Here is a 10,422-nt window from a genome sequence, read left to right on the forward strand (position 1 = left end):
GATACCCGTGAATGACCCAAGAGGTGATGCCAAGATGCCTATGCATGGGACTTGGAGTGGAGGCGAGACCTGATCACAGACTTTTGGAGTCAAGATGTCTGTGGAACCTCAGTAGTGAATGAGACCATCCAGCAGGAGAGAGTAGAGTGACCAGAGAAGAGGGGGCTTCGAGGATCTTCCATATCTAACAGGAGAATGGAGGACAAGGAAGCAGTGGAGGAGACTGAGGGGGGCAGAGGCAGGAGGAGGAGCAGGAGAGTGGGAGATGCCCTAGGAAGGAGGACAGAGTGCCAGAGCTGGGTGAGGGCAGCAGTTGGCCGAGTTCATGCAGAGAAGGGAGGGCTGAAAGGTTCTGTTCAGGGCTGGGGACCGGTGCATTGACAAGTAAAATCGTGCATGCAAGGCCACTGAGGTGAGATGCTGGAGAGCAGGAGGTATGATGAGACAGAGAAGCAGAGGAGGAAACAGCGAGGCCTTGAATGCCAGACTCTGGAGTGGGACTTCACCCTGTAAAGCAAGATAAAACAGAACAAATGGCATCCTTGGAGATGGCTGGGCATCTTCCAGGAGTCCCAGGCTAGGACAGATCATCAGCAGCTCAGATGGTCCTGCAGGCCCAGGGTCATGGCCTGCCATCACTCCTGGGAGCCCTGATCTGGGGATGGGGCCCAGGATCAAATTCCCTTCCTGGAAAGTGACTGTGCTTGATAAACGCTTATCAGACTGTGACTGTGGGCTTGTGCCGTGTCGCCTAGATCTCTAGTGTTCTATTCCCAGATTGGCTCTGCCAACAACTGGCTGTGAACCTGGGTGTGTCTCCTTTCTCTCCACATCTAAACAGGGCTGCAGAAAGAGGGCCGGCTGGCTGCTTTTGAACTGTTGACTCTGGGGAAGTGTTTCTCATGTTCTGTCAGTGTCTGATAAAGGTTTTGTTTTGAAAATATGTGTAGATTTTAGTGTTTTTTTTGAGTTGGAGTCTCACTCTGTCACCCAGACTGTAGTGCAGTGGCCGCTCCCGGCCACTGCAACCTCGACCTGCTGGGCTCCGGCGATCCTTCCACCTCAGCCTTCCAAGTAGCTGGAACTACAGGCGCACGCTACCATGCCCAACTAATTTTTTGATTTATTGTATAGATGAGGTCTTGTCAAGTTGCCCAGGCGAGTCTTGAACCCGCAGGCTCAGGCAATCCACTCACCTCAGCCCCCCAAATCGCGGGATTACAGGCTGAGCCACCGAGCCCGGCTAGATTTTTTTATTTGGCTACTTAGTTTTAAGTTTATTTATTGCTGAAGTAATACATGTTCATTAGAGATACATTTGAAAACAGATAGGCATAAGGAAGACATTTCAAATGACTCATAATCTCTCCACTTTCTGTAACATTTTGGTGGATGTTATTCCAGATAGTTTCCAGTTGGCTTCTTGAGTTAGAGTTTGGTGGTGACTCTCATCTCCTCTCCCTGCCTCAGATATATTCAGGATACTCCTTTACTGTGTAGTCTCAGGCCTGCTACTCAAAGTGTGGTCCATGGATCAGCTGTATCTGCCACACCTGGGAGCTTGCAGGAGATGCAGGATTTCAGGAAACAGAATCCATGTTTTCAACAAGATCCTGGGGTAATGCATGATGAATTAAAGTTTGAGAAGCACCATTCTAGAAATTTAGCTCATACCTAGGCTTAATTTTCTTGGAGGAAGAAAAAGGAAACCTCTCTAATGTTAAAACAACTAGACACCAAAAGGAGACCTTTGACAAATCCAGGCAAACTGAAATGTTCTTTTCTTCTCACAAGCACACAGAAAAATGGAAAAAAATCTGAAGGACTTTTTAATTTACCTTATTTATTTATTTCAGAGATGGGGTCTTGTTCTGTTTCCCAGGTTAGAGGGCGGTGGAGCAATCATAGCTCACTGCAGCTTTGATCTCCTGGACTCAAATGATCCTCCCACTTCAGCCTTCCCCAATAGCTAGGATTACATGCACATACCACCTTGCCCAGCATTTACCCCAATGATTTAAAAAGCATTTTTAACTATTAAGAAAGCAGTAATAGAACACCAGAACTTACTCCTCCTATCTGGCTATAATTTTGTGTTCATTAACGGGCCTCTTTCTGCCCCACCTCCTTTTTTCCCAGTCTCTAGTTACCACTTTTCCACTCTCTATCTCTGTGAGCGCAACTTTTTTTGCCTACATCTGAGTGAGAGCACAGTATTTATTGTTCGGTGTCTGGCTTATTTTACTTAACACAATGTCTTCCAGGTTCATTCATGTTGGTGCATATGACAGAATTTCCTTCTTTTTAATGGCCGAGTACATATTCCATTGAGTATGTATACTACATTTTCTTTATCCATTCATCTGTGAATGCACACTTAGCCAATTAGGAAGAACGTGTTCTAGTGTTCTATAGCACTGGAGGGCGACAATAGTTAATAATAATTTATTGTGTATTTTCAAATAGCTAGGAGAATTTTGAATGTTTCTGACACAAAGAAATGATACATATTTGAGGTGATGGATATGCTAATTACCCTGATTTGATCGTTATGTGTTGCATATATGTATCAAAATATTGCTCTGTACTCCATAATATATGCAGTTATTAGATATCTATTATAAATAGTAAAATGAAAAACAGTTATAAAAACACTCCATATATGCAAATGTATTATATAACACAATTTTATACCTTGGAAGTAAATAACACACTGAAATTTGTGTCTTCATTGATTATAAAAAGTAAATGTTAAAACTCGTAACTTAAAAGATAAAATACATTTGCACTATAACAAGATTCTGCTTTTATTTCTTACACATGCAAGTTCTGCTTAAAACTTCATTTGAAACAAGGAATTGCTAAAAATCTTTGAAAAACCACTCAGTGATAGTACCTCCAGGGGCCCTTCTATGGCTCTGTGATCCAGTTAGATAAAACACTGTGAGGATAGATGTTTTTACTTTCAAAACACCCATCTTTTAGTTGACCATAAAGCCACACAGATGAGTTGAGTGTGAACTTGTGGTTGGATTAAAGTCATCTGGAGCTCAATTCAGGGTGAGAGCCCTAAACTAGAAATCAGAAGGCCTGCTTCTCATCCTTGCACTACTTGACCTCCATGTGACAGTCAGAGCCCCAGCCCTAGTGAGGCTGAGCTTCAGGTATGGCCATATCCAGGAGCACACATGATGTCACAAGATTCAGGCTTTCTCTTTCTGTCCTTTGCCTCTGCTTCCTTCTGCATTGGTCCCATTCACACACAGGCGCCACTGGTCTCTAGAAGCGACAGAATGACATTCTCATAAGATCCCATTCCAGATAAAAAAGAGTATATGTTTTTTCCCAGTGACCCAGCATTGTCTGATTGCACTGATTTAGATCTTGTGCCCACTTGGAGCCTCACCACAAAGGGTCAGGGGCGCTGGTGGTCATGATGGCGGTAGAATTCAGGGACAAGCCAAACATAGATCACAAGACTTCTACCCTTGGAGCTTGGTTGGGAGCTGTTCCACCTAAAGCACATGGCCTGAGTTGAGATCCCCAAGAAAAATTAGGGTACTACTACCACAAGACTGGAGAATGGAGCTGGATAGGCAAAGGAACGAAGCAGAAACAAAACCGAAACAGTTTCTAAACTCAGTTTCTCCCTGCCTGGAGGAGACTATTTTTTGTGAGGGCCCAGTAAAAGGAAGATGTGGACATGAGGACTATTCCCATTCAGAGACCACGGTCCCCCAAGACCCTTTGCTGTTGAACAGAGACACACAACACACTTCATGAAATGTTAACTCTTGCTCTTCATCAGACTGGTCCCCAATAAAGAGCTGGCACAGAGGGTCTTTCCTACGAGTCCAATTCTGATTGGCTTGGTTGACCTTTGGCCTGCTTATCAGAGAGGCAAATGTACCCACTGGCTCAGGAAATTGCAACAAGGGGGCATTTTCTCCTCCCTTCTCTACTGTGATCTTGCCTGTCAGAGCCAGTGGGGATCAAACTTGGAGTTGCTGACACTGTCAGCCCAGGAGAAAATCTGTGAGACTCAGCTAGATCTATTTATGCCAGATTTTACAACATTGTTGAGTTATTTGCGGTCAGAACTGCTGATGATCTGCTGTGATTGTTGTTTAACCCTACACATAGGCATTTTTGAAAGGCAGTGATGAATGGGCATCCTTTCTAGTTTCAGAGTCAGATAAAGGAAAAAAAGTTTCCCTTTATTTAAGAGAAAAAGTTTGGAGCAGGGAATATAGCCTTCTCCTTCCTGCCTGCCTGTTCAACTTCTTTGTTTTTGAGTTGGTGTCTTACTCTGTCACCCAGGCTGGGGTGCCATGCTCATGGCCACCCCAGTGTCAACCTGCTGGGCTCCGGCAATCCTTCTGCCTCAGCCTTCCAAGTAACTGGAACTCTAGGCGCAGGCTACCACACCAGGCTAATATTTTTTTATTTATTGTAGAGATGAGGTCTCGCCAAATTGCCCAGGTTGGTTTCGAACCCACGGACTCAGGCAATCCACTTGCCTCGGCCTCCCAAATTGCTGGGATTATAGGCTGAGTCACCCAGCCTGACTGTGCCCATTCAACCTTTACCTGAGTTCAGATCCTCTTCTCAAATCCTTCCCAGTGCCCCATTAGGAAGAGATAGCCCCTCATTTGTGTACCCTTGATGATGACTTAGCAAGAGCCGCCATGTTTCCTAGCTTCCACTAACTCACACCATCAATCCACTCTCCCCATCACAGCTTGTGTGACTTCTAAAAACAGATTTTTCAGTCAGGCTCAGTGGCTCAGCCTGTAATCCCGCGCCTCGGGAGGCTGAGGTGAGTGGATTGCCTGAGCCCACGGGTTTGAGACCCGCCTGGGCAACTTGGCGAGACCTCATCTCTACAATAAACAAAAATCAGCCGGGCGTGGTAGTGCGTGCCTGTAGTTCCAGCTACTTGGAAGGCTGAGGTGGAAGGATCGCCAGAGCCCAGCGGGTTGAGGCTGCGGTGGCCGGGAGCAGCCACTACACTCCAGTCTGAGTGACAGAGTGAAACTCCAACTCAAAAAAAAAAAGAAGCCCGGATACTTTTGAGCAATAAGTATTAATTGAAAGAGTGTTCTAGCTGGGCGTAGTAGCAAGTGCCTGTAGTTTCGGCTACTTGGAAGGCAGAGACAGAAGGCTCGCCGGAGCCCAGCAGGTGGAGGCTGCGGTGGCCGGGAGCGGCCACTGCACTCCAGTCTGGGCGACAGAGTGAGACTCCAACTCAAAAAAAATAAAAATAAAAAAATAAAATAAAAACAGATTTTTCCATGGGTGGTGGTGCATGGTACAAAAAATTCAAATGAAAAGATAAAAACTTGTATGATTATGTTTTTAGATATTATGATTAGATTATTAGGTTTTGTGAATTAGACATCTTTGCCCTGTTCAAAACCCTTTGGTGTTTGGGCATCCCACTTAGATCAAGCCTGAGCAATGCTCCTTGGCTTAAGAGGCTTTGTGTGACCTGATGCTATGCCCGTCCCTCTGACCCCATCTTCTGCTGTGATCTACTTTTACTCACTGTCCTCCAGACACAATTTGCCTAATTGTAGTTCCTTGACCATGCCACACTCTCCTACCACGCAAAGCCTTCACACACACTAGTCTTCATTCTGGCTTGCTATTCCCACACTCTTCATGTGGCTGGCTCCTTCTCTTCTTGCAACACCTCAGAAATGCAACCCTAAAATCCTGTTCAAACTAGTCTCCTGCTCACTTCTCTCACAGTACCTGTGTTTTTCCTGTTTCCTTTAAAACGCATTACATTTGAAATTTCATGTTTATTTAATTATTGTCTGCCTGCCCATTAGACTGAGCACGTCATGAGGGCAAGAGTGAGTTGACTCTTCTGTTTGGTTCACCACTGGGTCCCCACCACCCGGCACTTGGCATGTAGAGTACATGTTTGTTGCCTGGGTGATCAGATGGCTGGCATCCTCTCTTATGATGGGCACTTCCTTCTGGCAGTGACTTTTTCTTCTCCCAGGAAGGGGCTGGAGAGAGGAGGTCGTGCCATGCTTCTCTCTGCCCCCTCAAAGCACTCGGCATGGTGTCTGGCCCACGGTGAAAGTCCCTCCCACGGGAGGGTGCCGACTGAATTCACACTAAACGTGCTCTTCCTGTTCCTCCCACCTGGATATTTCCCAGGCTTGTCAGGTTCCCAAGGTTGTTCTCAGGCTGCTCAGAGCTAAGGAACCAACTGGAAGATAGAGAGAAGCCTTGGTGTTACCAGTTCTTTTTGCCCACCCAACACCAACTTTCTTCTTCCTCTGAGAACAGGATCCTGACTTCCATCTGGACAACCTCCTCTCCCCAACATGACCAAGCCTGCCAATGAGAGCATCATAGCTGCCAGGGTCAGTGATCGGTTCAGGGGTGAGCATGTGACCCAAGCCTACCAATGGCCAATGAGAGCATCACAGCTGCTAGGGTCAGTGATCCGTTCAGAGGTGACCTGGCTTAGTGATTGGTACAGAGATAGTCATGTGACAGAGGCTTGGTTTGGTGGGAACTTGCCATGAAAAACTTGCTAGGCTAGTGTTATGTCAGCCTGGTGCTTTGGGGCTTGAGAGGAGACTACCTGATAACAGGGCCAATGGTAAAGAAAGCAAAGCCAAGAGCCAGTGTCTTGGTGACAGTACTTGAGTTCCTGGATCCACCTTAGCTTAAGGGTTATCAACCTCTTACACTTTTCAATCCAGTGGGTCAGTAAACTCCCCCTTTGAGTTTTAGTTGCTTTGAGCTGGAGTTTTGGCCCTTGCAACACAAGAAAGAACATAGACTGATTTGTGTGTGTACATACACACACATATATACTTCATTCCTTTTTTTCAGTGACTGTTAAGGACTCTCTCTGTCCAGGGAACTGAGCACTGCTTGTTCCCATAGCACACAGAGGACCAGTAGGCAGTTCCTGCCCTCAGGTGTCCCAGAAATGGGGCAATAAGGGAACTCCTTGCTCAGATACTTTTTAGAGCAGTGTGACCATTCTCAGCAGGGCCAATTGCATAGTTTGCAGGGTCCAGTGCAAAATGAAAACCCGGAGTCCTTTGTTCAGAATTATTAAGACTTTCAAGGCAGCAACAGCAGAGTGTTAAACCAAGAGTGAACCCCTGTGTAACACATCATTCACTTATAAAGTCAGCCCTGGTTCTCAGCTTGGGACAGTTTAGGCATGTATATGAGGAAACTATCATATAAACCATTATCAGACTGGCCTAATTTAAAGTGTTCTGAGGGGCAAGGGTTTGGTCTATAAATAGAAAATTTGGCAGGCACTCAGTTTGAGAAATGCTCGCCATGGCAGGAGTCTAGAGGGGAGTTGGGAATGAGTAGGTAACTGTACCGTTCACCTGTGGTCACTGTTTTGCCTGGACGGGGAGTTTCCAGGAACAGAAATATCAAGCCTGGGCATATGGGTAGGTGCAAGCAGAGGGAGTTGGTGCTAACTGGACATCCTGTTTTGAGATGGGAGTTAAGCAGGGCTGGGAGGAGTATATATTTGGTAAAAAGAAGGATCAGGAGACAAAAAGTTTGCCAGGGAGAATTGGTGGTGTCCTGGTTCTGCAACTAGACAGACCTGGGTACTTTGGCTACTTTAGACCTGGGGCTGAGATCCACTTTGGCCATGTAGTTGCTTAGTGACCTTGGGCAAGTCACTTGATTTCTCTGATTGCAGTGTCATGGAATGGAATACAGCAGTCATATTACCCCCAACAGGTTTGTAGTGAGCATCTAATGATATAAGGGCTATAAGAAAATCTTTATAAGCTATAAAAATATTGTCTTAATCCATCAGTTCTAAAATGCACCCCCCCCACTTTAACATTTCATGTCTGAATTTGGGATGAATCTTATTATCCAGAGTGTAACATAATTGACAGTTTTTCATTTTTCTTGGTGGCTCATGAAATAATTGTGTACGCTGCAATCAGTAGCGTCTTATTAACAGATTTGATGAAATGATAGTTAGAACAGTAGTCGTTGTTTCCATCCCCACTATCACCCTGGCCAGAGAAAAGGAATGACTCCTTTTCATTGGTGCCCCCTCAGAGCTTGGCACAATGTCTGGTACAGGTCAGCACTCAGTAAATGTTTCAAGCTTAGAAAAGGGCAAGTGGCTAGCTCAAGGGTTTGGCTGGAAGGGTTTTGGACAAGCCACACCCAACCCTCTCACCTTCCAATTAACTCGGCAACTTGGAGCTGAGGAACAGTCACTTGTGTGCTTTGTTTTTCTGGCCACTCAATACCCATTCAACTTATTTCTGAGAGCTGCTGTGGCCCATCCTCATCCATTTTGAAGAGGCAGAGAGAGAATACACCCCAGCATGCTCTCATTCTTCTCATTGGCCTACCCTTCTACCCCCCAGTCTGTGACTGATTCAATTAGCATGTCACATCCCACTGGCCTCAGTGATTGGTCCAGGGTGAATATGTGACCCAATCAGAACCTTTTAAGATATTGTGAGGTTTTTGCTAGATGCAGCAGCCACTGTCTGTGCCTTACCCATAGCCCTTTGGCTCTTGCTATTTCCATGTACACTGGTTGAACTTCAATTGCTAGTCCTTGTGTGCAGCAGGCTAAAATGTCAGAAAGCTAATGCCACCAAGGAGTTGTCAGGGTAGCTAGGGGAGGCAAGTGAGGTATCTAGGACACACCCTCTCTCACTCCCTCCCTTCCTCTTTCCCTCCCTCTCTCCCTTCCTTCCTTTCTATTTTTGTCAACAGGGTCTCACTCTGTTGCCTGGGCTAGAGTGCAGTGTGTGATCATAGCTCACTGCAGCCTTGAACTCCTGGGCTCAAGCAATCCCTCCACGTCAGCCTTCCAAAGTGCTGATATTACAGGCATGAGCCATCATGCTGGGCTGAGGGTACAAAATTTGAAGAGTCCTGGTGTCAGTTCCCCAGCAGCCCTCAACCAATGGCTGATGGGAGCTGGGGGATATACTCCCCAGTTCTGAGATGCATGCTCTACCCTGCCTCTCACAGCTTCCTAGTGGAATTATGCACCGGGTGCCCACCAAGACACCTGCATGACAACATACCATTTACTGACCTCCTTCCCGTCCTTGGCTCATTTCCGCATTTTCCTACCAGTGTTTCCTGGGGTCACTTCCCGAGGAAACCATTTGTACTAAAATACGTAACTCAGGGTCTGCTTCTGGGGAAGCCCAGACCGACACTGGAACCCCTCCTATTGTCTGTGGTTGAGAAGCAACGGATAAAGCTGTAGGGGTCGGCAGCTGTCTTGCCAGTTGTGGGCACCAAACCCTCCCAGAATGGAGTCAACACAGGGGAAAACAGAACCGGGAGACGGCAGGTGATGTGATTTCGATGACGTTTTGCTGTAGGATAATGCACCCCAGTTGAGACGCTTTATGGAATTCCCCAACTGCTCTCTCTGGGCACCTGTATTTTTTTCTCCTACAGCCAACCATCTCTCCTCTACTCTCTTCACCGCTCCCAAAAATCCTATTGTCTAGAACTATTCAGCACTCTCTCTCAGTTCTGAGCCCCATTCAACAAAATCAATCTCATTTGGGATTCACAGTTCTGGAAGTTGTTCACACATGGGTGGGAACTTGTAAAGAAAAAATAAAAGGGAATGTGTGTGTGGGTATGATAGGATTAGGGTGTGTGTGTTATGTACACATTTGCGCTAGTGCTTCTTGGCAGGATATCTCATAGGTATAGCCTTGTCTACTGGGAGTTCACATGGGAACTCAAAACACTGGACCAGAGGCCTTCCCCCTGCCCTCTCCCTTTCTGTCTCTCAGGAACCTTGTCTCTGCCTCATCTCTGCTGTACTCACTTCTCTGTCTCTTTCTCCTCTCTGTCTTCTTCCTCTGCTTCCACATGTCGCAGCATGATCACAAATCCACAAAAGTTCCCCAGTTAAAGTTCTCCACGGAGAATTTGATAGGTTCTGCTCAACTGCCAATAGATGAACTTTCCTTGGGCCAGGCCCTGCCCCTTGCCCAATCAACTGTGACCTTGGTGCTGGGGGTGGGGCCTTGGGCAGGACAGCCAATGAAATATCCTGAACAGCTCCAACCATGACAGAGGCCTGCTTACAGAGCCTCGGGATAGGCATCCGGAAGGCGTGAGGTGGATAACAGTGACTGAGCACTTTGAATCAGGCATGGAGCACATAGTACAGGTGTTAAGTGGACAGCTCTTAAGTGGACAGCTCGAAACATGCATTACTTTTAATTGCCACAGCAACCTCACCATACAGGTGTGCTTATTCTAATCGCCAATGTACAAAGAGGGAAACAGATTCAGCGAAGTCACTTCACTCACTTCAAGAGTGGATCTTGAATTTGTTGTTTTTTGGTTTTGTTTTGTTTTTGAGTTGGAGTCTCACTCTGTCGCCCAGACTGGAATGCAGTGGCC

Source organism: Carlito syrichta, unplaced genomic scaffold (assembly GCF_000164805.1).
Source record: "Carlito syrichta isolate Samal-C Ts95f unplaced genomic scaffold, Tarsius_syrichta-2.0.1 Scaffold302608, whole genome shotgun sequence".
NCBI classification, from domain to species: domain Eukaryota; kingdom Metazoa; phylum Chordata; class Mammalia; order Primates; family Tarsiidae; genus Carlito; species Carlito syrichta.